The sequence below is a fragment of the Canis lupus genome, chromosome 15 (assembly GCF_048164855.1).
Source record: "Canis lupus baileyi chromosome 15, mCanLup2.hap1, whole genome shotgun sequence".
Classification (NCBI taxonomy): domain Eukaryota; kingdom Metazoa; phylum Chordata; class Mammalia; order Carnivora; family Canidae; genus Canis; species Canis lupus.
In genome coordinates, this window is record NC_132852.1 from 3,936,198 (window position 1) to 3,948,969 (window position 12,772).

The 12,772-nt window shown below is 44.0% G+C and overlaps 1 non-coding gene across 1 annotated transcript; it reads left to right on the top strand.

Moving 5' to 3' along the window:
• Positions 1–433: 433 nt before the first annotated feature.
• LOC140605563 (U6 spliceosomal RNA) lies at positions 434–540 on the top strand. The gene has a single exon (XR_012008204.1). It is a non-coding gene; the product is annotated as a U6 spliceosomal RNA (small nuclear RNA).
• The last annotated feature ends 12,232 nt before the right edge of the window (positions 541–12,772 follow it).

The following is a 12,772-nucleotide window of genomic DNA, read 5'->3' on the forward strand; positions in this document are numbered from 1 at the left end:
AATCACAAGCAGACTCCACACTCAGCGTAGAGCCCATCGTGGGGCTCGATCTCATGACCCTAAGATCAAGGCCTGAGCCAAAATCAAGAGTTGGATGCTTAACTGACTGAGCCACCCAGGCGCCCCATCCTAAATATTTTAAACAAAATTTAACATTAAAATGATCTGGTCCTGAGACTTTTTAGAGAGGCATTTTGTTTTAGTACCTTTTACAGTTTTGTCCCAGGGCTCTAGGTCAATTGCTGGCTTTACATTTTAGCAAATGATCACTTACTATATTTGCTTATGGAAGAAAAATTTAATTAAAAGATGAAGGTGGTGATGACAACCTAATTTTTTGTTCTTCTCAAATTCACACATAAAAACTGACAGAACAATTAGCTATCAAAGCCAAAGCCCATGATCAATGTTTACAATGAAACAGGATGATAAGGCGCTCGCTTCGTCAGCACATATACAAAAATTAGAAGGATACAGAGAAGATTAGCATGGTCCCTGTGCAAGGATGACATGAAACTGGATGATAAGGCCCCTCTACCAACTCTAGAAGACATCGGGGTGGGGGAGATGATCTGTAGCCATGAAACATGCATGTTATCAGCATGTGTATGGGAGAGGAGAGCAGTAAAGCAAAGCCCTCAGAATAGGAGCACATCCCACCCCCACCCCCCCCAGTCAACAGGTAGTCATGGGGGATCAGGGAGTTCCAGATGGAAAGCAGCAGATGGAAGTAGGGAGGGTCCTGCATGGCTGTGATGAGCCCACGGTGAAGAGTAAAAGTCTGGACTAGTGTAACTCCAGGGTCCTCCTAAAACTGAGGCTGCCTCCACCCCGGGGAGAAACAGCTGAACATGGAACCAGGACTGAGGGGGACACAGAAAACACAGATTAAGGAAAGAGGCAAAAGGGGGAGAGAAAGAGCCAGGGAATCTCAGCAGGCACACTGCCATATTTTTTAAGCACGGCAAGGTGGGGTGACAGAAAAAAAAAGAAAAACAGGAGAACGACCTCTTCAAAGTTACACAAGCTTTCTGAACGAAGCTCTTTCCTCAAAGAAAAAGGAATTTCACACACACACATACACACACAATAGAAAAGTAACAGAAATCTATCAAAAATGACAAAAAAAGTGACATTGAGGAAAAAGAGAATAAGGAACAGAAAAATACACCTTTACAGTGAAAATATGCCAGAAGTCATACTAAAAATAAATAAAATTGTGAAATACTAGTTGAAAACCATTCAAAAATTAATACAAAGATATAAGACATGAAAGAAACAATATGAATCAGAAGTAGAAACACTCATAAATGAGATGACGCCAGAACTTGAGAAAAGAAAACTAGAGGAAAAAGGCATTTTAGAAATGAAGATAAAACAAGCAAGAACACAAGAAAAAACAAGCACAACAAGCGACACCTTCAGAGGAATAGGCCAGCAAAAGGCTTTGATTTTAACACAAAATGAAAAAGATTAAAAAAAATGTTTCAAGAAAAGGTGGAAAGCACTGAAGACAGGTAGTAAAGATACAATGTGTGTTTAAAAGTGGTCCCTAAAGAAGACAAAGAAAGGGAACATAACACGAAGTACTGTTCAAAGGCACTTTTCTGAAATAAAAAAATATTTGAAACCATGTATTGAAAGAGTAGAGTGCCTGTAAATTCCAACCCAGTATGATCAACACCAAGACATTTACTACGGAAAGTACTTTATTTAATAAAAAAGAAGAAAATCCACTGGATGTTGAGGCAAAGAGGGTGCTTAACACATGAGGAAAATAAAATTAAACTATCATCAGATTTTTCCACACCAATTCTTTAGCTTGAGGAGAGGAATAAAATAGTTAAGATTGCCAGGAAAGAAAATGAGAGCCCTAAATTTTATACCCAGCAAAGTACAACATCTACTTGAATAATTCAGGGATTGTTACTCCCATGAAAACTTCCTAAAGAATCTACTAGAAAACAAGTTCCAGACAGAAGAAGAGAATGACTTGAGCGATGTGGACATCAACTCTGGTGGTTAGATAAATATACAGTTACTTGAAGGAACAAGATTAAATGAGAACCAAAAAAGGAGAAACGACCGTGATCTGACCAAACAGACACAAGACAAGTGTGTGAAAAATGGACGGTTATGGATAGTTTAACTTAAAGATCTTTATTTTCAGGAAGTCATAATTCATGGCACTTGTATCAGTATCCATATTCTGAGACCTATCTGGAAAGTGAGAAAAAGCAAGTGATACGCAGCATTCTCATATTTTTCCTAAATCAGATGTTGGCAAACTATGGTGCATGGGCCACTTGTCTCTTCTTACAAATAAAGTTTTATTGGAACACAGCTCTGCCTTTGCACTTACATTTTGTCTAGGGCTGCTTTCCCACAACAGAGCTGACTAGTTGTAACAGAGACGGTATGGGCCGCTTGCTTAAAATATTCACAATCTGGCCCTTAAAAAAAAAAGTTTTCTGATATCTGCCCCGCATCCTTGAAAACCAACATTCTCCATGCAGAAGAAAGGAGATGCGGGGGGTGGGGGGGAGTGAGTGGTCAAACACAAACACCATTGTCCCGAATTTGAATTGTAAGTTGTCTGCAGAAACTTCTGAGGTGCTGTAGCTTTTCATTTAGTTCCACCTCTGTCCTCTAAAAAGGTCTAAAACCTGGGCAGCCCCAGTGGCTAAGCGATTTAGCGCCGCCTTCAGCCCAGGGTGTGATCCTGGAGACCTGGGATCAAGTCCCACGTCGGGCTCACTGCATGGAGCCTGCTTCTCCCTCTGTCTGTGTCTCTGCATCTCTCTCTCTCTCTCTCTCTCTCTCTCTCTCTCTGTATCTCTCATGAATAAGTAAATAAAATCTATAAAAGATAAAATAAAAAGGCCTAAAACCAACGATCCTACCCGCAGACAGGAGCAATCCTAGTACCCAGATCATGGCCTTAAAGTGCCCATTTCCCAGTTCAAACTAAACAAAACCCAACATAGTCTTAAAACAGCTGGCTGATTCCACTTCTGGGGGGGGGGGGGGGGGCAGGACATGTTCCAGATGAGCCTGGTGTGTCTGGAAGTATGCAGAAAGCAAGGAAGCTAGCAGACACAACCAGGATCCTGTCCAGGGTGCTCAGGGTGCTCAGAACACACCCAGGAGAGGCTCCCATTGGCTGAAGGATGGATAGTCTGTTCCCATGTATGTAACGACCGCCTTGGGTGAAAACCTCCTGAATACATATAGAAACATGAGTCTATGGTACTATTGAAAAATGATAATAATTTATCACCTGTGGGTGACAAGAAGCCAATTCATCATTGTGAAACTAGATAAGCAATGGGAAAGAGTCGAGTATTTATTTCGTTCTCCACACTGAATTGTAATTCATGAAGATACACCACTTAGTACCCACCTGGTCAGTGAGCGGAAACATTTCCTTACAAGTACATCCCAGCTAGGAAACGAGACCAAGTGACAGACTTATACCAGCACCTGCAGCCTTCAGTGAATTACGGGTCCAGGCCCCGAACTGACATCCAAAGAGCAGGGGAACACACATGATGTGCTTCCTAAGAAACGGATGTCAGACCTACCCCTACAGTCCAGCCAAGGGCTTGGCACGGGAATCAGATCAAACCTCTGGACTCTACCACCTGCCTGCACAAAACACAGGTCACGGATGCACGCGAGTTGTGCTCTGAGTGTGAAAGCAGCAAGATCCAACCTGTGGGGACATCCACCAGCCCAATGAGGCAAGTCCCTCAACAGAGGAGTCACAAGGAAAGGGGGGGCATGATGGAGAACCAACAGGTTACGAGACACCTAAAAGCCATCTCTTTTTCTTTTTTTTTTTTTTTAAAGATTTTATTTATTTACTCCTGAAAGACACAGAGAGAGAGGCAGAGACACAGGCAGAGGGGGAAGCAGGCTCCCTGCAGGGAGCCCGACTTCGGACTCAATCCTGGGACTCCAGGACCAGGCCCTGGGCTGAAGGTGGTGCTAAACCACTGAGCCACCTGGCTGCCCAGTTTAATGTTTTGGTTTTTTTTTAATTCACATACAAAGTTCACTATAAACAAGTACAGGCTGATAATTAAAATCTTAGACGGGGTTCAAGAATTCTATTTTCTCCATTTGCCTGTTTAACAAATTGGCCTTTCAAATGCTGATAATTTCTGCATTAGAATCTTGTACAACGTTTGGGTTTCTATCCATTCCTCCCTTATTTCTGGTAGCTTGGGCTTCGTAAATGTGTGTGCTACTTTAACTGGCATGTGAGAGAGCATACTATAACTTGAGTGGGGATGGGTCCTTGTGTCAGCAGGAAATTAAAAAAAAAATTGGAAAATTTACATTATTAACTGCTTTCGACTTGGCTTAGTCCCATCGCTTCTCAGCCTTTTGGCTAAGATCATGTGACTTGATTCAGTCTTGTCTACAATTACCATTTCTAACTCACCCCTTCTCACCCCACCCCTTCTTACCCTTCTCCAGCTGATCCTTAGGCCTTGATTATATTTGAGTCTCCTAAAAAATATTTGTCCAGCTTTTTTTGGTTTTTAAACAGGAACCCTGAGCATCAAGTCTACGCAGTGACCAGGATCATCACCAAATTGTAGACCCCATAAAAGACCCTATTCTCACATAGGGGGACATTTTTGCATTGACTTTTTCCAATGCCACGTATGCAGGATCTCACACAGCTTCAGATTTTGTTCCTTTCGTTCAGTGTATGATTTTTTTAATCCATACATGTTACTCAGGGTCAGCTGTTGTTTCAAAGTGCCTGCCCTCAGAAAAATTACAATCTAGACAGGGAGACAGTGTCCCTGCAGGGTCACCCTGGTCAGACAGAGAAAGTCTGGGGTCATGGCCAGAAACACGGAGGCACTCCTCACCTGGCCGGGGTGGCAGGTCGGGGCCACATGGCATCAGAAAAAGTAGCCAAAGAGCCACTGCAGAAGGACGAACACCTTTCATGCCAGTGGTCAAAAGAGGAAGTGGAATCGGGAAAGTAAAGCCCTCGCTGGAGACCCAGTGGTGAGATGCCAGTTAGCAGAGGGCACCTCCGGGCAAGCAGAGGGCAGGTGTTCCTCCCAGGCCTGGAGCAGCCCCACAGGACACCAGGAGGTGATGCATACACACGAAGTCTAGTCCATAGGCTGCGCTGAGCAGAGGGAGGCCAGGACCCAAACCCCCTCAGCCCAGCCACAGCCTTCGATGCAGCACCTGCTCCCCCGCCCGCATGTCCCCGCATGGCAGGGGACAAAACCCCAGCAGTGATGGGCGCGTAGCGGGAAGTTCCTTTCTGGAACTGCCAGTGTGCACCGTGGTGGGAGGGACACGGCAGGGGAACTGTTCCCAGGCACAAATCGTGCACAGAGTGTGCACTCAATCCTGGGGTCCAGAGCCCTCCCTGCACACTCGGCAGCCCTGGGGGCTCCTGCAGGAGCCCTGCCCACCCTCCCGCGTCATCATACTGATGCTAAGACAGCATGTGCCTCCTCACTGGGTGGGCCCCTGCGCTGTTGGTGCAGGAGCAGTGGTGAGTCCAGGTGTGGGAGACTTTCCAGCAACAAAGCAGTGGTGCTGACAGCCCTCCAGGTCACAGATCCCTTAGCTGCGTGCACTTGCGGGGAAAGGAGTCATCCCTACTGTAAGATCCCTGCTGAAGCAGTTCCGGATAATTCATATACACTCCCTCGGCAGGAATCTGGTTCAGTCTGTGCTGAGTGTGCACCTTTCTATCCTTGAGCACGGCCAAACAGGAGGCTGCGCAGAGTCTGCTGGGCACTTCCTGAGCACCCAGGTTGGCCATGCAGTTGAGGGTGAGCCCAAACAGCTGCTGTCTCTTGGACACCACTTTTATTTGAAGGAATAACTGACAGGCGATTCACCCTTCAGCACTCAGCAGACACACTGTCCAACACGAGAAGAACCATCAAGGTTGCATTCCAGCAGGAAAATGAGAATGCTGGGGAGCCTGCCTCCACCACTGGGGACCTGGTGGCCTGGTGATAACGTGCTGCTAAGGTGGGTGATGACGTGAATAAATGTGCCTTTGGAGACCATGCGATGGGATGTGTCGACATCCGTGAGATATGTATAGCTCAGCAAAGCCATATTTGTTTTCTAAATGCATCATGCGTGATGGTATAAAATCCCACCGGGGGGATCCCTTGGTGGCTCAGCAGTTTGGCACCTGCCTTTGGCCCCAAGCGCAGTCCTAGAGTCCCGGGATCAAGTCCCACTTCGGGCTCCTGGCATGGAGCCTACTTCTCCCTCTGCCTGTGTCTTGGTCTCTCTCTCTCTCTCTCTCTCTAATGAATAAATAAATAAAATCTTAAAAAAAAAAACCCCACCAGGGTAGCAGCACTGGGATGGCTCAGTAGGTGAGGCATCTGACTCTGGCCCTTGGCTCAGGTCATGATTGCAGTGTCGTGGGACCGAGCGCCAAGCTAGGCTCAGGGCTCATCGGGGAGTCTGCTTTGCTCCCCCTCTCTCTGCCTCTCTCTCTGCTAGCCTTCTCTCTCTCTCTAAAATAAATATATAAATCGTTTAAAAAAATAAAATAAAACCATACCAGGGTACAAGATCCAATCAAAGGAAAGAATGGCCAATGGGCTTTAATGTCACAGACCAGGAAACGTTCATCGATGCACAGTCTCTACATTGCAACTGACCTTTGAACAACTAGCAGTGGCTCAGCTCGGGTGTAGTTACCGGAGGGCAGCCACAAGTATTCGGCAAGGCCACTGAAATACCCTCCATCTTCGAGCCATCTGGCTGCATGAGGAACAATTTTCTTCATATCCTTCAACTGAAACATGTCAAAGATTCAGTGGAGGAGCAATATGCGGATCCAGCTGCCTTCTCTTATGCTAGACCTTGAAGACACTTGCAAAAATGTAAAACACTGTCGCTCTTCTCACCCAAGTGTTTGTTGCTTTGGAAAATACACTTTTTTATGAAAATGTATTATTTATATTAGCAAGTAATGGGTTTATCATTTGTGATCATCAAATGAACTCAAAATAAATACTCTAAGATAGTGTTTTAATTTAAAATATGGAGGCACAGGCAGCCCCGGGGGTGGGGGGGCTCAGGGATTTAGCGCCACCTTCGGCCCAGGGTGGGATCCTGGAGACCTGAGATCGAGTTCCACGTCAGGCTCCCTGACGGGAGCCTGCTTCTCCCTCTGCCCGTGTCTCTCATGAATAAATAAGTAAAATCTTTAAAAAGAATTATAAAATATGGAGGTGCATGAGTGGCTCTGTAGGTCGGGCATCTGACTCTTGATTTCAGCTCGGGTCATGGTCCCAGGGTCCTGGGATCCAGCCCTGCATCAGGCTCTGCACTCAGCACAGTGTCTGCTTGGGGACTCTCTCTCCCTCTCCCTCTGCTCCTCCACCCCACTGGTACGCAGTCTCTCTCCCTCTCTCTCTCCAATAAACAAGTCTTCAAAAAATAAAACATGAAATGTGGAAAATATAATCATACCTGGGAGGAGGGTTGAGGAGTCCTGAGATTAAAAAATTTGAGAAACTCTTCACCACACACATACACGCACAGTAACAACTAAAAGTAAAATGAAAAAATAAAAGCTCTTGAGAGGCCTGTGTAACTTTTGGATGTCCAGATAAAGGATTGGTTCCCTGGAAACAAAGATATCAGTGACCTGACTCTGTGGCCTGGGAGTTTTTTATGGGCAGTTTTTACAAATGTTCTGCTAAGTGGAAGCCAGGAGAGTTGCGCATCATCGATTAGCATTACACGCTAGGCCCCTGACATCCCAAAAGTATATACATCCTACTACAATTTCCCACAAAGAAACATTTTTTATCACTTTATCACATGCCAGACAGAACAGGAGCAGTGTTGAGCTGAGAGATAGTTGGCTCTGCTCCTTCACGAGTCGGAGACTTGATGAGTGTCAATCACATGCTGTGCTTTTGCCTGGAATTTGAATCTCAGAAAAAAAAAACACGACTACGTTCCATGTGTTGTTTTATGGATGCTACGGTCCATTGCGGGGATCCCAAATCACAGATGTCATGTCTGCAAATAGCAGATCGTATAGATATTTCTTTCTTATGAATGAAAGTATAAGGTCACAGCCCTCGAGAATGTTGCAGAGGAGATTCTCACATACAAAATTATGGAAACACAGTAAACGGAATCATGTGCTACCAAAGTGCCACATTTGGCCAAAATTGGGAGACTTCTTAAAACTCTCAGTGGGAAAAGTGAAGCCAGAGACAGACTTGGAACATGAGTAACGCTCGACAGGCAGGCACTGGCAGGAGACCAGCCCGTTCTCTAAAGGGCAAAGGTTTGAAACAAGACTAAAGCTTCATTACTTAGACCTTCAACCAGGAGAGCATTTCTTCAGCAGAAAGGAAAAAAAAAAAAAAAAAGACAAACAGCCCTAATGCACCAGCAAAAATTTGAATGAATAAAAACTTTGGCTGGACATCATGAAGTACAACTCTTACAGTTTTTGTTGGATCGCATCTAAGCTATTATGTTGACGGCATCGCAACAACTTGCCGTGACTGCTTCAAGACTGTAATTCACTTGAAAACATATACGATGATATTTGTACACATTTCTCTCATTTCTTATTTGTTTGCGGGAAATTAAAAAAATATATATCTTCCGAGAGTTATTTTTTGATCGCTTTTAATTGCAGGGAACAGCCAATTGAAATGATTAAAATATCAATGCTACCTCGTTTTTTTTTTTTTCCTTCCCAAAAGAAAAACAAGATGCATAAGTTAATATATCAGGAGAAAATGGAGAATTTTAATATTGATCTCCAGCACCTATAATGATGCTGCGGTTCTTCAAGCATTTTTATTTAGACAATATTTAGGCAGTATTTCTCTCCTTGGCCTTCTAAAACACAATACAGCTGCATCCTTGGACTTACTTAGGTATTCAGTGGTGCCTTCTCTGCTGGAAAAGTTTTAAACAGCAATGCTGCAATTTGGACTGTGGTTAGGAAGCATCTAATTTAATTCCTGATGCCCGGACACGCCAGCTTTTACGGGGTGTACCATATGCTGGCAGCAGAGATGGAAGAGAGTCCAGGTGTCCCGAGGCCTGGCCTTGCAAGCTCTTCTCAGAACTATCTAGAGAATCATGCAAATATATTCTACACATCTGTCTATTATTCCGCATCACCACTATTTATTTTTGTGGATAAATATTTGTTTTCCACTCTTACAATGCAACCCAGGTCTTTGCAACCTAGGGGTGCTATCTTCAATATGTCTTTATTGCTTCTTTTCTATTTTCCTTGGTTCCTCCTCTTTTTTTTTTTAATGAATAAACTATTTTTTAGAGGTGTTTTAGGTTCACAACAAAACTGGGTGAACAGTGCAGAAGTAACGGTATGCACCCAGCTCCCACATACATACAGTCTCCCCCACTACCCACATATGTACGGCGATAGCACGGATGCTGCTACACTCAAACGTCATTAGCACTCAGAGCCCACAGTTCCCGTTAGGGTCACTGCTGGCGTTGGACGTTCTGCGGGTCTGGACAAAAGTAGAACAACCTGTACCCACCATACAGTATCGTCCAGAGTAGTCTCACTGACCTAAAAATACTCTCTGCTCCCACTTATGCATCCCTTCCTCCCCCAACCACTGATGGCTTTACTGTTTCCATATTTTTGTCTTTTCCATAATGTCCCATAGTTGGAATTACACAGTATGTAGTCTTGCTGGATTGGTTTCTTTCACTTAATAATACACATTCAAGTTTCCTCTTTTTGTGGCTTGATAGCTTTTTTTTCTTTTTCTTTCTTTTTTTTTTTTTTCACTTAAGAATGTTCCATTGTTGTCTGGACGTATCATAGTTTATTCATCCATTCAGCTACTGAATCCAGGTTAGTTTCAAGTTTTGGCAATTATGATGAACGCTGCCATAAACATCTGTACACTGTGTGTGTGTGGACAGACGTTTTCAACTCATTTGGGAAAATACCAACAGGTGTGATTGCTGGATTTATATGGTAAGAATGTGTTTAGTTTCATAAGAAACTGCTAAATTGTCCTCAAGGTGTCTGCACCACTTTGCGTTCTCAACGTCACTTAGTGAGAGTTCTTGTCACTCCACATCCGCACCTGCACGTGGAGTTGTCGGTGTCCTGGGCTTGGGCCACTCTAATACGTGTGTGGTGGCATCTCACAGCTGTTTCAATTTGCGTTCCCCTGATGACATATGCTGGGGAGCATCTTTACATGTGCTTGTTTGCCATCTGTCTGTCTTTTTTGATGAAGTGTGTGTTCAGGTCACCGTCCCATTTTTTAACCTGGTTATTCATTTTCTTTTTTTTTTTAAGATTTTATTTATTTATTCATAGAGATGCAGAGAGAGAGAGAGAGAGAGAGGCAGAGACACAGGCAGAGGGAGAAGCAGGCTCCATGCAGAGAGCCTGACGTGGGACTCGATCCAGGGTCTCCAGATCACGCCCTGGGCTGCAGGCGGCGCTAAACCACTGCGCCACCGGGGCTGCCCTGGTTATTCATTTTCTTATCGTGGAGTTGTAAGAGTTCTTTGTATGTTCTGGAGATAGTCCTTTATCAGATGTATGTTTTGCAAATATTTTCCCCAAATCTGTGGTTTGCTTTCTACTCTCCTGACATTGCCTTTTACAGAACAGGAGATTTTGCATTTTCACAGACTCCATTTTGTCAGTTATTTCTTCCATGGTTGGTGCCTTTGTGGTATCTGAAAAGTCATATTGGCTGTCTTTCTATGGACCAATATTCCATAAGTTGGATTACCCTTCATTATCATAAGTTTTCATTCTCTTAGTCTCAGTTTTGCTTATTTGCCTTTTGGGGAAAATCAAAGCTTCTGAGTCCTCAGGAAGATGTCCTTTTCTTGTGTTATTTTTTTTTCTCTTGGACCTTGGGTGTACAGAGTTCACTTAGTCATACTCCTTCCCTGATAACCCACTCCATCATTAGTGTCTCTACGCCCCACTTCTGTGCATGTGTGTCTGCGTGTATTCATACCTGTATGTAACTGAGTAATTATTTTTAATAAATAATTTATAAATCCACTATCCAAAAATCAAAGCTAGGACATTGGTAAAACCCTTCATCTTGCCATATGTTTCCCACCACTGGCCCATTCTCTGTGTCTCCACCCAAAGTACTCCTCAGTCCTGCTTTTATCATACTTTTTTCTCTTGTATACATTTTATCACATCTATCTGTACTTTGTTGTTATATGTATGAGCTTTCCACCCCCAATATTATTATCTTCAAATTAAAAAGGTGAGAGATGCTGATGGTCCTGGATGCTAACTGCTGGAAGACACAAATACCCATAGCAGTTTTCATGGAGAAAGACAGGATAATTATGGTTTAATTACTGAGCTGACTTGGAATCACTGAGACTCAGACTGTGTCCACACACACACACACACATACACACACACAGCCCAATACCTGGTTCCCTATGGGGCACATAGGAAATGATGAATACTGGAAATTATTGAGGAATCTACATAGGTCCTCCAGCTGCAAAGGTTCCAACTACACTGGAATTTAACTCCAGTGTTATACAGGTTTATAAGAATGTGTATTTTTTTAAGATTTATTTATTTGGCGGGGGGAGAGCAGGAGGGGGTAGAGGGAGAGGGAAAATCTCAAGTAGCCTCCTCACCAAGTGCAGAGCCCAGTGTAGGGCTCAATCTCACAACCCTGAAACCATGACCAACTGAACCACTCAGGTGCCCCCAAGGTATTTTTTTCCCAATAACCTAGTACATCCTTACCACCTCATCATTCTTGCAGAAATGCTAAAATAAAGGAGGCATCCGTTTATGAATGCTCTATAACTTGAATTTTTTCAGCACAAATGTACTTTTGATATAGATAAGCCTTAAAGTGTGATCTGTTATATCTTTGTGACGGATCGTACTGAAAAATCAACAAATCAGAGAGGGGACAAACATGTTTTTATTCACTAGTTCCCACTGCAGTTCAGAGATAACTTTCACACTATTTATACCTATAGATCCTCACAGCACCTGATGCTCTGCAGGCTGGAGATGAGGACTTTAAGTTTCATTGATTGATTGATTGATTGGGCTAGATACACTAATTTTCAGGCAGCTCCACAGTGTTCCAGTTATTTCATTTGGCTTGGTTCAAACGCACTGAATTATTATGTTCCTGGGATCTTCTGCAAAGGACACTCTAATCATACATTTTATTCCTCTGGAATCTTGAGGAGGGCTCTGTGGACATGCTGCTCCTCTCCTAAGCCAGGGTCCCCGTGCGCCGCTCTCCTCCGAGCGAACAACGACCATCTATAAATACGGCCGTAACGGGACCTCCTAAGGATTGGTTTTACTGCCCTCATATTTCATGATAGAGGAGATGCTTTGGACGGTCGCTACCTAACCGGGAAGAACGAGCTTCTGGAGCATGGCCATTAGCCCTGTCAGTGAGAAAGCCTGACTCTAACAAACGGAGGTCTGTGGTGTGTACACACGACTGCGGAAATATGGAACCAGAAGCAGAACCTGAAGTCGCTCTTCCCCCAAGAACACAAACTCCTCACCCTAATGGCAGCTGCAGTCCAACCATCTCGAGCAGATTAAGTAGCCACGTTGAAAATAACGGCTTCAAATTTCTTTTTTAAAGTGCGGTTACGTGCAGTAGAGCTGCTCAGCTGAGATGGCCTATGACTCATTCCCTTTCAGTTTGTTCCCATTTAGCCCATCCACATCACTGCCTGATACTCCGCACCC